Raw genomic sequence first — 21,884 nt, 5'->3', positions numbered from 1 at the left:
TCTATAAGATTTTGCATTCATCACAGAAAATAGAGTTCCATTTAAATCTTCATCTCAATTTATAGCAAGAGTGAAATAATGAAAAGACATAGTATCTTTTTCCCAAAGTTCACTCTTAAAATATATAGCTCAAGTTTGATCTTAAGCAAATTATTTAACAGAGGTATTCATTTAACACGAAACATATTATGGGACTCATCTTTCCTACTTAAAAAGTAAGATACTAATGAGTTAACCAAAAGTAAAAGTGGACACTACGGAACTATACAGAACTATACAATTTCTTCAACTCAAAGCTCAAAACCATTTCTGAGGAGCAAATGTTATCAAAATGATTGAAAAGGCCCTTGGGAAAAACCAAACCCATTCATCAGGAATAAAAAGACATCAGATCAAATAACACAGCAAGCTCTGCTATTTTAGTCTTCTCAAAATAGCTTCAAACCAAGGCAATAAAGCCCAGAAATAGTGAGGAGGATAATGTGAACACAGGAGATTGACAGAGAGACAATGAAATTGAGCCAAAGAAAGCCATGCGAATGGTTGGTGGGATCCCTGGCTCCTCTAATAGAAATGCAGATCTCTCAATGTCTCTTGGAAAGTCCAGGTTCAACCTGAAAATGTGAACAGCAAAACTGTCTGTCTGCTTAATTGAGAAGTGAACCATTTGAAAAAGAGAAGTTAATTAGCATTCAACTAATAGGCCTCACAACTTAAGCACTCCCGATTGAGCACTTTTAAAAAGTAAGATCTCTGTATGTCTTCTTTGGAGAAGTGTCTATTTAGGTCTTCTGCCCATTTGTGGATTGGGTTATTCGCTTTTTTGGTATTAAGCTGCATGAGCTGCTTGTATATTTTGGAGGTTAATCCTTTGTCCGTTGTTTCATAGGCAATTATTTTTTCCCATTCTGAGGGTTGCCTTTTAGTCTTGTTTATGGTTTCTTTCGCTGTGCAAAAGCTTTTAAGTTTCATGAGGTCCCATTTGTTTATTCTTGATTTTATTTCCATGATTCTAGGAGGTGGGTCAAAAAGGATCTTGCTTTGATGTATGTCATAGAGTGTTCTGCCTATGTTTTCCTCTAGGAGTTTTATAGTGTCTGGCCTTCCATGTAGGTCTTTAATCCATTTGGAGTTTATTTTTGTGTATGGTGTTAGGAAGTGTTCTCATTTCATTCTTTTACATGTTGCTATCCAATTTCCCCAGCACCACTTATTGAAGAGGCTGTCTTTTTTCCATTGTATATTCATGCCTCCTTTGTCAAAGATAAGGTGCCCACATGTGTTTGGGCTTACTTCTGAGTTCTCTATTCTATTCCACTGATCTTCCTTTCTATTTTTGTGCCAGTACCATATTGTCTTGATCACTGTGGCCTTGTAGTATAGTTTGAAGTCAGGAAGGCTGATTCCACCCACTCCATTTTTTCTTCTCAAGATTGCTTTGGCTATTCGGGGTCTTTTGCATTTCTGTACAAATCGTAAGATTTCTTGCTCTAGTTCTGTGAAAAATGCCATTGGTAATTTGATCGGGATTGCATTGAATCTGTAAATTGCTTTGGGTAGTACAGTCATTTTCACGATGTTGATTCTTCCAATCCAGGAACATGGTATGTCCCTCCATCTGTTTGTGTCGTCTTTGATTTCTTTCATCAATGTCTTAAAGTTTTCTGCATACAGATCTTTTGCCTCCTTAGGCAGGTTGATTATTAGGTATTCTATTCTTTTTGTTGCAATGGTGAATGGGAGAGTTTCCTTAATTTCTCTTTCTGCTCTTCCATTGTTAATGTATAGGAATGCAAGAGATTTCTGTGCATTAATTTTGTATCCTGCTACTTTACTAAACTCATCAATTAGTGCTAGCAGTTTTCTGGTAGAGTCTTTAGGGTTTTCTATATATAATATCATGTCATCTGCAAAGAGTGACAATTTTACTTTTTCTTTTCCAATTTGGATTCCTTTTATTTCTTTTTCTTCTCTGATTGCTGTGGCTAAAACTTCCACAACTATGTTGAATAATAATGGTGAGAGTGGACACCCTTGTCTTGTTCCTGAAAAGATGCTCAACATCACTAATCATCAGAGAAATGCAAGTCAAAGCCACAATGAGGTATCACCTCACACCAATCAGAATGGCCATCATCACAAAATCTGGAAACCACAAATGTTGGAGAGGGTGTGGAGAAAAGGGAACTCTCCTGCACTGTTGGTGGGAATGTAAGTTGGTACAGCCACTATGGAAAACAATTTGGAGGTGCCTTAAAAAACTACAAATAGAACTACCATATGATCCAGCAACCCCACTCCTGGGCATATACCCAAAGAAAACCATAATCCCAAAAGAAACATGTACCATAATGTTTATTGCAGCACTATTTACAATAGCCAGGACATGGAAGCAACCTAAATGCCCATCAACAAATGAATGGATACAGAAGATGTGGCATATATATACAATGGAATATTACTCAGCTATAAAAAGGGATGAGATGGAGCTATATGTAATGAGGTGGATAGAACTATAGTCTGTCATACAGAGTGAAGTAAGTCAGAAAGAGAAAGACAAATATTGTATGCTAACTCACATATACGGAATCTAAAAATGGTACTGATGAACTCAGTGACAAGAACAAGGACGCAGATGCAGAGAATGGACTGTAGAACTCGAGGATTGGGAGGGGGCGGGGGGTGAAGGGGAAGCCGAGACGAAGCGAGAGAGTAGCACAGACATATATATACTACCAACTGTAAAACAGATAGTCAGTGGGAAGTTGTTGTATAACAAAGGGAGTCCAACTCGAGGATGGAAGATGCCTTAGAGGACTGGGATGGGGAGGGTGGGGGGCGCTTGAGGAGGGGGGAGTCAAGGAAGGGAGGGAATACGGGGATATGTGTATAAAAACAGATGATTGAACTTGGTGTACCCCCCAAAAAGTAATAAATAAAAAAAAAAAAAGAATGGCAAAAGGTAAAAAAAAAAAAGGTGATTAAGTTAAAAAAAAAAGTAAGCTCTCAACTCATTTAAACATGCGGGAAGTTGAGCACCAGTTGAGCGCTTTCACAGCTCGCTGAGTACTGATTGAGCCATTTCTAAGCACATTGAGCACTTTTCCGTGTGATTTCTTAGCCAAATTTCCATACCCCCAACCCTCCCTCTGCCGACATAGCTGCTAATCAAGAGGTGCCTTCCTGGTATGAAATTCCTTTGCCAATTAGAATTACGTTTTAGCCTTTCATCTTTTATGTTTTCAGACAATTAAGAAATAATAATAATAATTAGTGAATGTATGTTAGGTTGAAGTTCCTTTCCTCTAAAGTGGTATCAGTTGAGCCAGTTTCATTCCTCAAGGGCTGAAGTTAAATTTTGGAAATTAGTGTCCACACTGAGAGCTGTGAGACTGTGCCCCAACTTAGCTGTGGACGCCACAATGGTTTATTTCTCCAGGTGTTTAAAATCAGAGAGGGAGTGAAGCAATCTGAGAATTCCCTAGCTCTTTACAATTGTGTTAAGGTTCTCATTTGGTCGGGCTCTCAACAATAAAAAAGAAATTGTTTTCATGATATGTAAGGCACGATTTTTTTTTTTGCTTTGCTTTTTCACAAATAAATGAACTAAAACAAACCATTAAGTATTTATTGAGCATCACGTACATGTAGGTGCTGTGTCAATTTCCGATGAGAATATGAAATGTCCCCGACCTCAAGGAGTCAACCATTTTACTGGGAGAAATTATGCTACATCCTGATCTATATTTTGATATGGTAATTCCTCTCCTAAAATTTAAACTTTTGTTCTAATTTAGCCTTTCCTTAGTCTCGATATCTAAATTATATTTTACCATTTTGTTGGGTATCGGTTTCCTGTCAATTTTGTGGTGGCCACAGTTAAGTATAGAAGGAGGTGGTCATAAATAACTAAAAAACAAGTGCCTGGAATCAGATACTGAATATAACAATACTGAGAAATGCCATTCTAAGAGTCCCTGTCCAAGCAAATAGCTGACCTTCTTAGACTGCAGCTCTATAACGCTAGCTGCACACAGAGGAAAGAGAACTAGAGGAACAGAATATGCCACCCCCAAATACACCACTTTGGCATAAAGATTATTCTGAGTTGAAGGCAACTGAGGAACAGCAGATACAGGAAAATGTCTAAAAACAGAGCATAAGTTGCACTTTAGTAAAGGAAATTTACATTTATAAAGAAAATTTTCATTTGTAAAGATGTCTCTCTCTCCTGTACCAGTGAAATGAAGATGACACTGAACAGCTCCTATCAATGCACAAGGCGCTGACTTGAATCTGCAAAGCCTTACTAAACACTCCTAATGTACCATATTTTTTCTAGTCACCTTCCTGTACTTGCTACCTCCCCTCCCAGCAGCCCCCAACCCTTTTCCTTTGTCTAGACTCTTCTCCACACTTTGTTGGATGGCATATTAAATCCTAAAATTCTCCTTGAGTCACATCTCTGTATCAAGAAGAGAGGGACGGGAAAACTGAGAAGAAGTGAGAGAGTAGCACAGACATATGTATACTACCAACAGTAAAAGAGTCAGTGGGAAGTTGTTGTATAACAAAGGGAGTCCAACTCGAGGATGGAAGATGCCTTAGAGGACTGGGGCAGGGAGGGTGGGGGGGACTCGAGGAGGGGGCGTCAAGGAAGGGAGGGAATACGGGGATATGTGTATAAAAACAGTTGATTGAACCTGGTGTACCCCAAAAAAAAAAAAAAAAAAGGAAGAGAATAAAGTATGTTACAGAATAAGGATACTATATTAAAAGAAATGTAATTGTTTTTGTAAAAAAAAAAAAAAAAAAAAAAAAAAGAAGAGAGGGATGACTCTAAATCACAAGAGCCTCTTATCATCAGAGAAGGTATCAACTTAAATCTGCATTACAAACCTCACCCTTGTTTACTGTACTTTTTCTGATCACCTTCTTATAACTTTCCTTCCCCATACCCTTCTTCTTCTGTTTTGGGTGAAGATGGCATTTAAGCACAAGTTCTAGGCAATTCTTCGAGTTATTCATCCGTGAATTTCTCCCTTGTATATATGAGATATACATATTAATAAACTTCTGTTTGTTTGTTTGTTGTTAATCTGTTTTTTTCTCACAGAGACCTACAAGAATAGAAGGAAAAGAGTGTTTCTCTTCCCCTAAAGTTTGTGACTTTGTTTTTGTTTGTTTGTTTGTTTCCTGTTGTTAATCTCTCTTTCATTGGTTTGATCCCAGGTGAGTAGAGGAAGAGATTTTTTTTTTCTCCCCTACAGAACAAAACAAGGATTATTTATTCAGAGTTGAAAACTAGGTGTCTCAAATAAAATAGCAATATTAAAAATAAATACATAAATATACTCATGTTTTGCCGGGTATTTTAACCTCCCCCCAAATTAAAAAAAATAAAGGGATTAAACTGAATTTTTGAATATTGTTTAATTTAATCTCTTCATGAAAATTCTAGTAATCCACCCAGAGTGATAAAAATAGACAATCTAAGGAGGGGAGGGGTCATTGCTGAGGAGAAATACTTTCAGTTATGTTGCAAGAAATTATTGGTTAGTTAGAACGTATTGATTTGAAGGCTGAATTCAACATGAGGCAAACACATACATTTGGAAGGGAGAAAATGCAATTAGATAAGAAGGAAAATGTTTGGTTCCTCCTGGTACATATGACTTAGTTCTTATTTAAATTAGTTATAAGATGTCTAAAACCCTCAAAACCAAAATCAAAGTTCACCTCAAAAACGTACCATTCATTTTGAGCTTGCTATATGCAATATATTAGCATACAATGTGAGATTTAAAGTTAAATAAATAAAGAACTTGAACCCCATGAAGCTTACAATCTAAAGAAGAAGAACAATAATAATGAGAATGCTGGTAAAGGACTTAAAAGATCCAAAATTCACAAAGATATGTGTCCATTAAACAAAGCTACAAAAACAATTGAAGTTAGTCTATAGGAAAATTTAAAGGGCTGCTTTTTGTTGTTGTTTATTTTTTGTTTCCCCTGTTATCAGAATTCTTCTTTTTCAGAGTAAATAAGAAGTGATTATTGTGTTGAGTGCATACACATTTTAAGGAGCAATTTTGTTTCATACTGGGGTCCCCAGCATGGCTTAGCTTCAGCCATGTCCGCTATCATTTTATGTCTGAAAGGCAGGCCAGGTGGGAACACACAGTGGTCTATTTGCTTAAGCTGCTTAACTATAAGGGAAGACACCTGGACATTTGGGGGCTGATAGCAAGATGCCCTAGTAAGAGCCACTCGTTCTCTGGGACCTCACTGCACATTGAGATGGAGCGCCTTGGATTTGGTATTTCTAGCCCTTGGGTCTAATTGGAGGCATTACTCTGAGAGACATTCTGCTATGGTCCAATGTGTCTGAGCGCTAAACACAACAAAGGAGGTGTAATAAAAAATAGCTAAAATCAATACCAGGTCACTGGAGTTTTACTAAGGGGACAGAATATACTACCATTCTTGACTCATTGAGAGCTCAGTGCTTGGGGGAGTAAGGTTTAGTATCAGGATCCTGCTGTTGGGCTGGAGGAGACATTTTACTGTGGCAAGGAGACCCTGGACAATGATGTTAGCAAAAGCCTAGTGTTGAGAGTGATTTGTGAATTTTCTTGGTAGTAGCATTAGTCTGTAACGGAGCAGGGCCCCAGGAGGCCTTCCCAGAACAGACCCCTACCCATGTCCTCCACCTGCCTTTTGTTCCTAGAAAACGTCAGTCAAAAAATAAATTTAAATGGAGAAGTGAGAAAACACAGAAAGAAAGAAAAACAGTCAGGCAAGACAAAATAATACTTTAGCCATTAAACAAAGCCAAGGACTTTTAGTTCTTCCTCAAGGACTACAAATAATACTCTGAGCCATGTCCTTTGAGCTGTTCTGCAGATACCAAAACCCCCACCAGGTGGAAGAAGTTAACTGTATGCTGGTCAGAAGCACGGAGACCTCAGAGCGGCTGGAACCAGAAGGTTGATGATGCTGATTCCCGATTACCTCACCACCAACCGATCAGAAGAATGTTCATGAGCTGATCATGCCTGGCTCCTTGAACTCTACAAGACTCCTCACTGTTCCCTTGAGGGCAGGATACACAGTCTTGAGGGCATTCGCCTGCTATGCCTGGCAAAGCAATAAAGGTATTTTTTCCTCCTTCACCCAAAACTCTCTCTGAGACTTAATCTAGCACCAGGGTACAAAGGCTGAATTTCAGCAACAAGTCTCCAACTTACATTTGGAGCAACTGGGTCATCAATATAAACACTTCAATAGCAGAAACTTGTGAAAGGTAAAAAAAAATAGTAGGTTTTGAGCAACCCTAGGGATCCTGCACTATCAGTTTAGAAAGAACCAGTGTTCCAGTAGCTCAGCTGGTGGTGACTGCAAGAAAATAACTCTTTTATTATTATTATTTTCAACAACTAATGTGCTGCAGGCAGGTGGGCTGAGAAACACGTTACAGTTTGAAATACAATTAGTATGGATTAATTACTAAAATTCTCAGTTACTTATACTGGAAAATTATTTATGTTGTTAGGGAATATTTGATAAATTTCTATACTCTCCTAATGGCTATTATTCTGAATTTCAGACATGATTTTTAGATACATATTTAATATAAATTCAAGGTCTAGAGCAGTGCTGGTCAAAAAACTTTTCATGATGATGGAAATACTCTGTATATGCTCTGTCCAATGTCTTTTGGGAATCTGATAGAAACATAAAATCTCAGGCTCATACCCACAGAATCAGAATTTTCATTATTAATAAAAATCTCCAGGAGACTAGTGTGCACATTAAAGCTTAAGAAGCAGTAGTCAAGTGCAGTTCTCTACTTTCTCAAACTTTTGTGCGCCAGTTGCCTAAGGAAGTTTTTAAGAACACCAATATCTGCACTACACCACAGAAGTTATGATTTAGGGTTCTGGGATGAGATCTAGGTAAAAGTATTTTTGAAATTCCCCATAGAAAGATCCATATATCCATAGATATAAAAGTTGCATGCATTAACATTGAATATGGATGAACAAATAGCTCTTCAGAAATATGCATTTTTAATAAGCCATAGTATTTCATAATCTAGAAGTGTAATTAACATCATTTACATAAAAGTGCACAATTTTATGTTTAGTGCTGGCAATTCAGGCACTTACAAGATGGAAATATTATTGAGAATTATATAGATATGCCCAGGCCCAGTAGTTCTCAAATTTTATTTGGGTTTAGGATGATAATAGTAACTCTTTATCAATTTAAGCAGTTTCAAGAAAAAGAGTTTATTTTCAGATAGCCAAGTGAATCTGAGTTTGAGTCAGTGGACCTGCAATTTGGTGAAATATCCAAAAATTTCAGCTTATTTTTAAATGCATATATACATTTCCAAAATGTTAGGATGATGGGTTTATTTTACGGTTTTAGTTTGTTTTCAAACCAATTTATCTTAAAATAGAGCAACCTTGATAGAATAGGGGCTGAAGAATTTAGAAATACTCTAAGGTTTACAATCCTAAAAACAGTCATAAAGATGTAAAGCACAAGCCTTACTCATCAAATATCTGTGTGTCTTTAAATTGTGATTTCATTTCTTATGAAAGTTTGTGAAGTTTTTGTTTGTAGCTATAGTGAGATCAGGTCAGATGCACCAAGAAGGGGTTGGATAATGCTGAAAATTTATTCCAGGACTCTCAGCAAAGGCAAACCTGTATTGCTATGAAATATAGTCAGGCCTATGCCCCTTTCTGGACCCCAGGTTTCCCAACCTTCTAGTCCTGCCCTTTTTAGCCCTGCCTGATGAACTTCAGCAATGGGTAGTCATTACTGCCATCTGTTTCCTCCACAAGTCCCATATGAGGTTGACTACCTGAACCTCTTAGATCAACTCAACATTAGTCTTTTGTTCTGAAAGTTCACATTCAGCATATCTAGTGGTCTTGTCATATCAGTAATTAAATACTGTCTTGTGAGCCACTGGAGTTCTAACAATTCCTTTCATTCCAAAAATTCCTTCACGTGATAATGATAATACATTTCTGCTTGAATATATATTCAATGATTATTAAAAATATATATTATTCAGCATATATATGCTATCTATCATAAGCACACACAATAAAACTAAATCTATTTAGTCCAAATATTCTGTCTATGCTTGACCCAAGACAACCTTAATGTTCTCCTCAGCTTCATTAAGCTTTAAACAGTTTTCTTTCTGACTCTAGGCCTTTGAGTTCCCTTTTCTTAGAGTATTTACCTTAGAACATTTGCAATTGTACCTTAGAACATTGTACCTTAGAATCTTACCTTAGAACATTGCAGTCTTCTCCTTCAAGATGTTAACCTTCCAGGCTCTGGCTAGTTTTACAACCCAAGAATGCCTTTCTCAAGGACCTGGGAGCCATCCCTTTGAGATGTAATGATAACGGAGAATAGTCTCTATCTCCAGATCTCTGTGGTTAGGTAGGAGCCCAACTTCGGTAAACACCAATTATCAAATGATGTGATGGGCTAACCACATTGGCCAAATTTCCCATCTTGTCCTCCAGTACTTTTCCACTGCAAACTCTCTTTAAAAATGACTTAATGGGAGTTAGGCATACCAACTACTTCCTTGTCATAAACAAAAGCTAGGGTGATTTTTTTCACATGTATTGTGTACCTAGAGAGGTAATACAGCATAGTACACTCCTTAAGAATGGTCTAGACTTGGCTTTGCTCTTCCTTGCTGTGTGACCTGGGGCTCTTTTCACAATTTCTTTGTATCTCATTTTCCTTTTTTTGTAAAATGAAGCCAAACATTTGCATCTCCCTGTTAGATTTGGTATGAGGATTAAATGTGTTAATATGTAAAACATGCTTAGAGCAATGTCTGGTGCATAAGAAGAACTCAATAAATGTTAATTACTGCCAATGGCAACTACTTTACAATGTTCAGAATCAACTCAGATTTCTCGCCTCCAATTAGTTATGCCTTATCAGTTTATATACATGATCAATTGCTTTTATTGTGTTTTCATTTATTTTGTGCTAAAAATTTCAGGCAAACTGATTTGCCTCTCTGATGGCGTGTCCAAAGACTATAACATAAACTTACCAGTTGAAGCACTAGAGACATAAGTATCACTTGAAAACCAATTATACTCTCCCCAAAAAGGAATTAATGATGAACACTGTTAGAAAACAGTAAAAATGTAAAAAATGACTAAGTGAACAAGAAAGTAAAATGCAAATAATCTACTTAATCTAGAGGGACAAATGAGTATACATCATTCCTTTAATTTTTTTATCTGTAGAATGAAGAAAATATACCTATTTCACTGTTTTTGAGGATTTAACAAGATAACGTATAGAGTGATCAGCATAGTGTCAGACACCTGAAAAGAGTCAGTAAATGCTGACTAGCTATTTTTAGGAGAAGTAAAATGCAGGTGTCATATGCCAGCAATAAAAATTTCAGGAGAACAAATTTTACTATTTCAAACACTGAGAGTAGTTCTATATCAGTGATTATCAACCAGGGATGATTTTAACCTCTCCACCCCATCCCCAACCAATGGGAACATTTGGCACTATCTGGCACTTTTTTGATTTTCGTGTTTGGTGTCTACTGAGTAGAAGTAGGGCCGCTGCTGAACAAAGTACAATGCACAGGACAGCTTCCCACAACAGAGAAGTATCTGGTTCAATTTGTCAGTAGTGCCAAAGCTGAGAAATTTTTGTTCTAGGTAAAAACATTTTTGGTCATCTCTGAAGTATTAATACACTTAACATGCTTTCTTTGGAACTGTAGTCTAGACTTACTATGCAAGTATAAACAAAATATAAGGAAAGTTTAGTATATATTCCTTTTGTAAAGCTGACAACTCATATCAGGAAGTTGGTTTCTTACTGGAAATAAGTTCCCTCCCAGCATGTTTCATGTCACCTGCATTACAATCCACATAGACAGCCTGGCCTTTCTTTAGTAGTTTTTCAGGTAGTCCCTCTCCCTGGGTAAGCCATCCTTTTCTTACTTCATTTTTTTCCTGCTTGCACATCCCGTCTACTAAGCACTCACAGAAAAATAAACTAGAATCTACTGATTCTACTATAAATGCATTGCATTGAGCCTTCCTGTTACCTTCAAAATCCTCATATTTTTATCCTTTCTTACTTCCTCTACCTCTCTCCCAAATATGATCTATCTATAAAACTGACCCTACTTCATTTCAATAATTCTATATTGATTCTTTTTCTGTATCTTGCATCTTCAGTTTCCTCTTTCCACCTGACCTCCCTAACTTAGAAAACCTCTTTCTTGAAATAGGTTTCTTCCTAAAATACAATACTATTTCATCCTCCTTTTTGCTTCCAAACTTGAATAAGATGCCTACTCTTAATCTGCTTATTTTTTAACATCCCCTTCATTATTTATTTCCTTATAATCTTTTATATTCCTCACACTATTTTAATAAGAATGTTGTTTCAGAGTTCACCAATGATCTTCATGTTGACAAATAAAATGGCTTTTCCTTAGGACTACTGGGTTCCATTTTTTCATTTCCACCAATCACATGCATGTCTCAATCTAGATGTTCCAGAATAACATCAAATTTATGACAAATTTCATTTATCATATTATCTCAAAACCTGTTCATTTTCTTCTTTCTGATTTCATAACATTAACCTCATTGAAACTCAGACTTGAAACATAGAATCCATCCCTGTACCCCTATCTCAACCTCATTTCACACATCTAATCAATTCCTGAGGCTATTAACATCACTTGCATTTTCTTCTTTACCCTACTCTATAGTTCTGGAGAATTGTACAACTAAAACTTGTTAAATTTTTACTAGGTGTGAAGATTATTCTACATATTGTATGAACATTACCAAATATAGCCTTCAAAATAACTCTGTGATCCAGGAATTATTGCATTTTATAGGTGAGGAAAATAAAGTTAAAAGATTTTATGTGGCTTGGCCAGGGCTATACAGCTAGTTAAGCAAAAACTGAATCCAAATTCCATGTTCATGCTGCCTTTGTAGCCTGCCCCCTTCTTTAGGTGTGACAGTCAAAATTTTTCACTTACCAATCTGGTACAACCTTACTTCCTGATTTTGCACCCTAAAATTCTACTTCCCTTAGCCTGTGACCCCTGTCCCACCCAGCTCCTTGCAATTTCCCTTCTCAGTATATTTATGCATGCTTTCCTTCATTCATGAAAGGACGCTCTTCTACCAAATTGCCTTAAATCCAAATCCTAAATATGGTTTAAAGTACTGACTTAAATGTTGCCACATTGAGTAATATACATATTTAATGTAATTCATATTTGAAATTAATGGACCCATATGTTCATATAGTTTTAGTGTTGGGTGGACACATAAGTTTAATATTTGAATCCTCTTGTGCTACAGTTTTGTGTGTTCTATTACAAATAGAGTTTGCTAGAAAAATCAAATGAACCTTCTTAATTTTCTCTACCTGAACAGTTTATTTCCCTCCTATTTATCTGTATTAAAGTGAGAAAAAGTCTGAATAGAATTGTAACCTAGGGATACCTGCTTACTTTTCAATGAAGCTTCATGGGGTGGCTATACCTTAAAATCTGATCCCTTAAAATACAGATTTTGTCAGTAAGCATTTAAGGAATTTATTAAGCATTTAATTGAATTAGTGGGAGACTGATTCACACTAAACCAGATTGGCAAATAGGTTTAGACTCCACTGCTAACTAAGATCCACTTGCCTAGAACAGCAAGGCAGAGTGCAGTAAGCTATGCTTTGGTCTGGAAATGGAAAATACTGGTTCTTGTAGCATGTATTTGCCACAATATTTTGCCATTTATATACTAAGGAAGTTTACTAGAAACTGGAATATTGATCAAATTGCTAATTTATTTATTTGCAGCAAATATATCTCTCTAGCGCCTAAATTCAAGGGCTCACCATTCTCCTAACTTCAAAGGGTGATGTTGAGAATGGGGACAGAAAAAAGGAGGTGCATAATTTTGAAATTATTTCACTTAGACCATGGTAAGGCCTGATGAATTGTGCCTGGCATACTACAAGGAATACCTTTCTATGTTGGCATGTCTTTGCCTTCTAGGTCTGATGCCTTTCCTTTCCAAGCAGTAATAGGCAAACACTGCCAAATTCTAATCCTCAAATTTACCATTAGGTCTATTTTAACTAATCTCTTTGTTTTCATTTTGCCCATATTACTTCATGGAGAGAAAACTCAATATAAATTTAATCACGCTTGGATTCATTCACATTCCAGAGTTGCTTTGATAAGTCTATAGTCAATTACAGTAAGAATTTCTTGAAGTAGCTAAGACTTCTCAGTTACCCCAGAACAAAAGAAATTTTATTTTACTTCTAGGTCTGAGTAATTTTATACATTATCTACAAACTTTATTTGATTAAGTTTTAGATAGTGACTTTTTTTTCATTTTGAATTCCCTTTGGGAGCTGAGAAGAGTAAATTAACTGTTTATTTTCTTGTGGTTTTATTATTTTGTATACTCTTTGTTTACAACATTTTCCTTATTAATCTGTCTGTTCCTTGGAGGCCGGTCCCATGTATTTTTCATGACTGTATATGTAGCAACACTATCCACATTGTCTTGTACAGAATAGCTTTAAACATATTGTCTAAATGAATAAATAAATGAATACTGGATTAGAGAAGGATTTCAACTCTCTCATCTTGAAGGTTGAAGCAATTGTGATTTTATATGTCAAACATGAGTACAACCTTCACTTATATTTGAGTATTTTTTCTTTAACTTCATTTAAATAAATAGAATAGAATGCAAATGTCGAACCCATCGAAAACCTAATAGAAAAGAAAAACTAGCAAATTTGATGTTGCACAGGCAAAAATTGTTAAAATGACTTTTAGATTATGAGGAGAAATTAGTAGCAAACTGTCCACCAATATCAATATCCAAGTCAGTGGTCACAGGAAAGAGGTGAGTTGAATCTGTCTTCTTTGGAAGTTGGGACTCATTGGAACCTAGTTCTCTGCTTAGTTCCCATCTTCAGGGAAAACTTCCCAGATTTCAGCAGAGCTCATATCAGAGAAGCAAAGCCTAATGCTCTTTCAGTCCTCATTAACACAAGCAAGATTTGTCATGCATAACTTTGGTCAAGTGAAAAGTAAAATAAATTTGAGACTTTCTCATTTGAAAAATAAATGTCCAAAGCTGGGGGTTGGCTAGTAACAGAGCTGCCTTTCAAATTCAATACAATGCTGAGCTAAAGTAAAAACTTGAATTTGAGAGCAGTTTAAGAATAATTGATGACTATAATATAAGGAAAATTAAGTAAGGAATAAAGGAGTTTTGTTAGAGAGTTTGGTGGATTTTTTTTTTTTACTCCAGCAACATAAAGTTTTTTAGTTCTTTTTCTCTTAGAATTCCATGCCATTGTAAAAAACATATCCATACATAGCAGTTGAATTTTTGAGTGACCAGCCACTAGCTGCTACTTGATGACCTTTGCCTATTGAGCCCATGGAAAGAGTTACAACTTTTATTATAGAAACCAGCATCATTAACTTTTGTTATCATGGGATCATAGTAAGATTTTTATTGCAACAGTATAATCAATACAGTCTTTCATTCTCTCCTAAAGTCATGTGCATCGTGTTAGAGGGGAAAAAAAATGGAATAGACAAAAGATAATAGTCCTATACTCTCAAATACACTAATTAACTTCCTTTTTATTCACTGGTGGTGGAAACATCTAACATTCTTTTCCATTCAGGTACATTGATCCTGTGTTGAAATGAATAGCAGACACTGTGTGAAAAATAAACGTTTCTTTACCTCTCTACCACCTACCATGCAAAACAATTAATTTCAGATGAACTTCAGATTTAAATATAAATGATAAGATAGAATTTCTAGGAAATAACATGAGAGTATGTCTTCATGATCTCGGAATAGGGAGCTTTCTTTTAAAAAATACAAAAAGCACTAACTATAAAAGAAAGCAAATTAATAAGGGACTACATTACAAATAAGAATTTCTATTCCTCAAAATTTACCATTTATAGAGTGGAAAGACAAGCAATGGGAGAAACTATTTAAGAAACATTTGGCAATGGACCCTTATCCCTAATATATGTAAAACTCCTACAAATCATGAATAGGCACTCCATAAAAGAAAATATAAAAAGCTAATAAATATGTAACAAATCATCCATCAGGAAAAGGCAAATTAAAAACAAAATCTGAATCTAATACATACCCACAAGTATAAATAAAACAAAGAAGAAGGAAAACAACAAGTGTTGGTGAGGAAGTGAAAAATTGCAATACTTCTGCTTGCTACCAGTAGGAGTCCAAGTTGGTGTAAACATTTTGGAAAACTAACTGGTTGTTATCAGCTAGCATTAATAAGTGACATACTTTATGCATATCTCTTGAGCTAGAAATTTCATTCCCAGGTATATACCCAACAAAAATACACACATACACAGAAAGACCACTATTTGTAATAAGCAAAATATGAAAAAAATCATTAACAAAAGTTATATAAACTGTGGCATATTCGTACAATGAAATACTTTGGAGCAATGAAAATGAATAAACTTTTCCTACATATGTCAACATGGATAAATGTCAGAAACATAATGTTGAGCAAAAGGGAACAGGCAAAAGAGTGTACACAGCATGCTTCTATTCAAATACAGTTTAATGCAAATCACAGCTAGTTTACTGTGTTAGAAATCAAGATAATGGCTGTACCTTCAAGGAGGTTATAACTGGGTGGTGCCTTGGAGGGGGCTCTGGGAAGGCTAGTTATATTCTGTCTCTTGATCTGGATGCTGGTTGCATGGAAATCTGTTGTGCTGTATAGTTATATGTATTATAATTATGTACATTAAATTTCAATAAAAAGTGTACTTTAAAATGCATATCAATCACCTAAGAACACAGTATTATTAGAAAGACTTTCATGCAACAAATATATTTTGGAAAATATTATAGTCATATGTTCCTTTGTCTAATATCATTACATTAGCCTCATCTCAAAAACTGTACATTACATGGTGTCTCCAAATAATTTCTTTTTTTCTTTTTTGTAAAAATTGGGTTATCTGAATAGCTATTTGATAACTATCACAGTAATGTGAATATTCAGGGTACTCTTTGGATGACTAGGAACTTTTCTATATCCTTTGAGACAAGATAAATTCACTTGTTTTCTAAACCTTCCTAAAGGCTTATTTCTGGCAAGCTGCTTACATATCTGAAGTAAGTAACTTTGCCTTTTTGTTGTTTGACAGGATCAAAGTTCTCTGGGATATAGTATAATGGAATGAAAACTATTTTGTAAAGTATGTTTAAGGAATAAAAGACAATACCCTTTTCTAAATGCAGAATAAAAGGATTTCATGTAACAGTAGGGTTCCTTTATGAAAAATTTAAAAAATGTAAATAGGCAATGATTATTCATTATCATGTAAGTAGTAAAACTTCCCATTTTCAAAGAACTGATTTTTCTTATTAAACCTGAAAACTAAAAGTTAAGACCCCAAAATTCTAACATATGTATCCTTTCTGGAAACGGTTTAACTTTTACATAGTATCCAATGCGACATTTTTCTTATACAAAAAAATATTGTTTTTCAAAATATCATCCTAACCCATATTTAAATTGAACCATGTGGGCATTCTTGTTTCACCATATTCATTTCAAGGACACTTAACAGGTACATTGTGATAATTTTCCACCGATGCCACAGCAGGTTGATTTACTCAGCTGCACAGAACTGCAGTATTTTTCTTAAAGCTTTGAAATCTTGAATGAAGGGTGGAGCACTAAGTGTAGACATGTAATATATTAAATTTCCAAGACTTCAAAGGAAGCATAATTAACTCAATGCAACATAATTGCTCCAGGGACAGAAAAAAAGATGCAAACAGAATTGATATGCCCATTTTCTCCCTTAGCAATTAAATGACAATGCTAAGTGAGCAATTTCTTTTTTAAAACTCATTCTTTTGACTTTTAAGTTAATATTTCCCTTGAATATTTTAACAACTTTCCATGCCAACTTACAACATACAGGAAGTAGTAAGGCTGGGAGTTCTGCTACTCCCTCTCTTTGACTAGAATTTCTCTCTTCCTCCTCTCCCTCTCCTGGGAGCTTACTCAACCTGTCTCTTTGACCTCATCATAACCTTTAGTTCCTCTCTCTTTCCCATTATCCCAATCCATCAGTTCTTTTCTACCTTCATTCGATTTTCTATCCATCACGTAATCCATTGTAAGTCATTTCTGTATCTCTTAGGACCCCTAAGACAATCTGTACCCCTTTGACCCACTGACAACTTACTTTATCAGTTTCAAATTGTGAGTGTCCCCTACCATCCACTATCAGCACTAGCCGCAAAGATGTTGAACGTGGCTGGAGGAAGTTAGAGAATATTGATTAGGTCTAGGGAGGCTTTTAATTTTCTCAACTGTAAATTTGGAATTTGGACAAAATGTTACATGTTGTACTTTCCAAATCTAAAGTGTCATGGTTCGATATATTATTTCTTAAAAACTATAACAATGGTTCTTTAAGTTTCTTCTGTCTGTTAATTTCTAAAAATCTGAAAGAACATTCTGGAGCTTCCAACTGGAAAAGTCAAACGGATCATCTCCAAAACCCCAATACAATATTGTATTCAATAAGGGATTGAATAGATACATAAACCAACAACCATGAGGGAAAAGGGACAGAAGCCATCAGAAAAGTGTTTTTAAATAAATTACTGAAAAAAGAAAAGCGGATGAAGTAGTGATATCTCATGAAGCACGGTAGGAGGAGCCAGGACTAGACACCACTCTAAGCGGCAGCAGCTGAGCAGAGGACTCTTTCCTGCCGAATCTTAGCAATTTTGATGTGTGGAAATGCCAAGCCAAATGGCTGGCGGGAGTGAAGTGGGGAACTGAAAAGTATGAGGTGCATTTATGTTCTACAAATTTCTGTGAACACTGAATCATTAAACATTGACCCACTGCAACTAGGGAATATACACGGTTTGGGTCTTGCAAATGTCTGGTTTTTTGTACACAATTAAAATTAAAATGTTGGCATTACTATCCTAGAGCAAAGACTATACATAAACACACATGCAAAATCTAGCATTATCTCCAGTAAAATGACAGATTCCCAGTTGCTCAATCTAAATGGAAAGCTTTTGGGCAAGCACAGCTTTCAATCAACTTATTGATTCATTCCTAAATATGAATGTCAACCAAGGATCACGAAACATTTGAAAACAACTGCAATGTGAAAAATGTCAAGATAAAACCAGGAAAATTTTACTTTAGAAAAAATAGAGATAACTTGAGGAACTAAAGAAACTTAAAATTCTAAATAGAAACTTTTGAGAAATTGAAGAAAATATTTTATATGTTAAAAGAAAAAAAGGTTTACTAAACATGGAGAGAAATGGATACTAACTTAGATACGTACTTGTAAAATTTTAAAACATTAAAGTTTCCCAAAGCTTTTGAGGTAAAAACAACAAACCACCTTCAAATAAATAAGGATCAGACATTCACTGAATTTCTCACCAGCCAACTGCATGCCAGATAAATTAATGCTACTGATGTTCTAAGGTAAATGATTTTTAACCTAAGGATTTATAATTAGCAACTTATGAAGAATGAAGTTAGAGTAAATTTATTTTCATAAAAAAAAAACTTCATAAATAAAAAAACTACCTTCCACATATCCTTTCTTACAAAGTTACTTGAGAATATTCTCCAGCAAAATAGGAAACTAAGAAACTTAGAAGACATGGAGTCCAGAAATTCATGGATGTAACCCAAATGAGTGACGAAGGAAGTGCTAGAAATTGGACAGGAGAGCAAGTGATCCAGGCAGGAAACAGGGACTTTGGAAATTTGCTACTGAAGACAGGAATTAGAATTTATGTAACCAACAAAGATAAAATAAAGAAAAAAGTTAGAAAAGTAATAACTCAAAAAACTGGAAACTGAGTGAGAAAAATTCAACAAAATCATATCTTACTTCTTTTTTGTGCAGTGAAAAATATTTAAGATTAAAAACATAATAAGCACATTTATAGATTTCCATTCTATAGAATCAACTTTTAGCCAAGGCATGAAAGATTTATTTACAGTTACAGAGTAGAAAATATATGCTTCTAACATACCTGACATGACGGTAAAGCTGTGGATTGTGGAAGTTGGGAGGTAGAAGAGTAGAAGATTGGGAAAAGAACCTTTCGGGGGACTGTACTCTCTAGACAGAATAGAAGTAAAGGTGTAGCTATGTTATTTACAGTTATTTAAATGTGTGTTCTATTGAGAGGAGGTGTAAGTATTGATGAAGCAAATAAACTGTCTTCATTTATCATATCAGAAAGGAAAAATGTACAAGACAAAATAATAAATCAACTAATAATAATCACCAGAGTAAATAAAAAGAGAAAAGTTAAAAAACTAAGAGGAAAAAACACACAACAGCAAAAAAAAGTAGGATTGACTCCATATGTCAATGGAATATTATACAGCCATTAAAAATTACAAGGAACACTTCATATATGGCAATGCAATGAGCTCCTAGGTGTTACTAAATAACAAAAATCCAGGCACAGAACCTAGCATACCAGTATTTGTGTAAACAAAGAGTAAAATGTGTGTGTGCATATATTACATGTATAAGTGTATGTATATGTACATGTAAATGTATATTTATATGTATATGTGTATGTGTAGATTTATACCTGGAATGCCACACAAGACACAGTGCCTCCTGGGAAGAAAATCAGGTGCTTAAGGAACAATAACAGGAAGTTATCCTTTTGAACCTTTTAAATCTTGAATCATGTGAATGCATAGTGTATTTTAAAAGTAATTACCAATTAAATTTTAAAATTTAAAAAAATTATTTTTGAAGAGAATAACTGGAGGGAGAAATAGGTGGACAAAGGGACTCTTGCTTTTCATTATAAAACCCTTGGTTGTATTTGATTTTCAAAACTCTGTCCATCTCTCTTTCTCTCACTCATACACAGACATACACAAACACACAGACACACAGACACACACACACACAGACACACACACACACACAATGAATTTGTATTTGCCTATCATTGTTTGCCCAATACATTCTTATTCATTTTCATGATTCTGGTAAAGCAAACTTTTTGTGAAACTTTTCCTGACACCAGGCAAACCCCCGGCAGTTAGTCAGTTCTCCTATGGGATTCCACAGCACCAATTACCCATTATTTTGATAGTATTTTTCTTTCACATTTTATTATTCAGTTACATGCCTGCCTCCTCCACTAAACTAAGCGATTCTCTAAGTCGGGAACTATTCTGTCTCCAGACCTCCGATGCTGTCTGCCCTTTGAATTTGCTGCTGCTTGCCTTCAGAATGAACTGCATCTAGAACTTAAGGGGTCAGCCTATTCTCTAAGTGGGGAAATGTTCCTAGAACTCATGCGCTAGCAGAAGCAAGCTAACGGAGAACAGGAACCACTATACAGGTCGGAGAAGGGTACAGCCCTTTTAGGATGGGGAAGGCATGTGGGTTCACATGCTTTGTGTCATTTCTACTCACCACTTGAGACCGTAAAATAAATGTAGTCTATAGTTTAGAGCGGCCGTCCCCAGCCCTCGGTATCGGTTCACTGCCTGTTAGGAACCAGGCCACACGGCAGGAGGTGAGAGGCGGGTGAGCGAGCGAAGCATCATCTGCTGCTCCCCGTCACTTGCATTACCACCTGAACCATCCCCTTCCCACCCCCTGCTCTGGAAAAACTGTCTTCCATGAATCTGGTCCCTGGTGCCAAAAAGCTTGGGTACCACTGGTTGAGAGACATAAAATCAGAAAGACAAAGTGAATGGGGGAAAAATGGTGGCTTGGTAGAGGAAGGGAGATAAGTCTCTAAAGAAAATCACAAACATAAATTTATGTGTTTGAGAACAAAGTGGAAGGAGTAGATTATGACAAGTATCAAAGTTCAGAGTCAAGGATAGGGGGCCATAGCATTTGCTATATGTCAGGTATATAATATGTGCTAGAAAAAGTGACCTAGAAGTTACTGTTTCTTAAGCATCTACTAGGTCTCAGCCCCACAACTACCCTTTTAAGGCTTATTATATCTCATTATTCTGCATTACAAATATAGTTAAGTTGAAATCAATAATTATTCCCATTTTACTGATGACAAAATGGAAGTTCAAAATGTTTATTTGCTGACATCATGTGACCAGAAAGTGGCTGAGATGGACTTGTACTTCTTTGTTAAATACCATTTCTGTTTTGTGAATTCCTACTCATGATACTAAATCTGGTTCCAGTGTGCCTTCTCAATGAAGCCTTGTCTGATCTTTTGGAGCAAAAACGACTATAGATGCTTCAATCTTATATATTATAATTTTAAGATTCCATATATATTACATGTCTGTATATTCATCTTCAGTCTTGCAGCATATTTTGTGTTTCTTGAAGGAAAGAACAAACTCCTGTAAAACTGAATATTCTTTCTATTGTGGAAATATCCAGTGGTTCAATGAGACTCTCTGAGTTATTTGCTAGATTTAGAAAGATCAAAGTTCTATATTTGTCCCTAAACTGCATAACAAAGTTTTCCATTAAAATTTTAAAAACATATTATTGATATTTTTCCAAAGTTTTATTCTTATTAGTGATTTATATTCTGCTTCGAGTTCCCTGATACCAATTATATTATAGAGTGTCAAAGAACTTCTAACACATTCCTAATTTGGAAGCTTTACAGCAGTACTTTGGGAGCTAAACAAAGCATAATGAAGGAGTGAAGAAAAAAAGTATTAGTGAAATAAAGTCAAGAAAATTTTTAAAACTAATAACA

The 21,884-nt window shown here is 35.5% G+C and overlaps 1 protein-coding gene across 2 annotated transcripts in view; it reads right to left on the bottom strand.

Annotated features, from left to right (window-relative positions):
- The window catches only part of GRID2 (glutamate ionotropic receptor delta type subunit 2), a 1,416,273-nt gene that overhangs the window by 647,718 nt on the left and 746,671 nt on the right, over positions 1-21,884 (bottom strand). The gene's annotated exons all lie outside the window — the stretch shown is intronic.

Source organism: Hippopotamus amphibius, chromosome 3, assembly GCF_030028045.1.
Source record: "Hippopotamus amphibius kiboko isolate mHipAmp2 chromosome 3, mHipAmp2.hap2, whole genome shotgun sequence".
Classification (NCBI taxonomy): domain Eukaryota; kingdom Metazoa; phylum Chordata; class Mammalia; order Artiodactyla; family Hippopotamidae; genus Hippopotamus; species Hippopotamus amphibius.
This window is presented reverse-complemented; position numbering and strand designations above follow the sequence as displayed.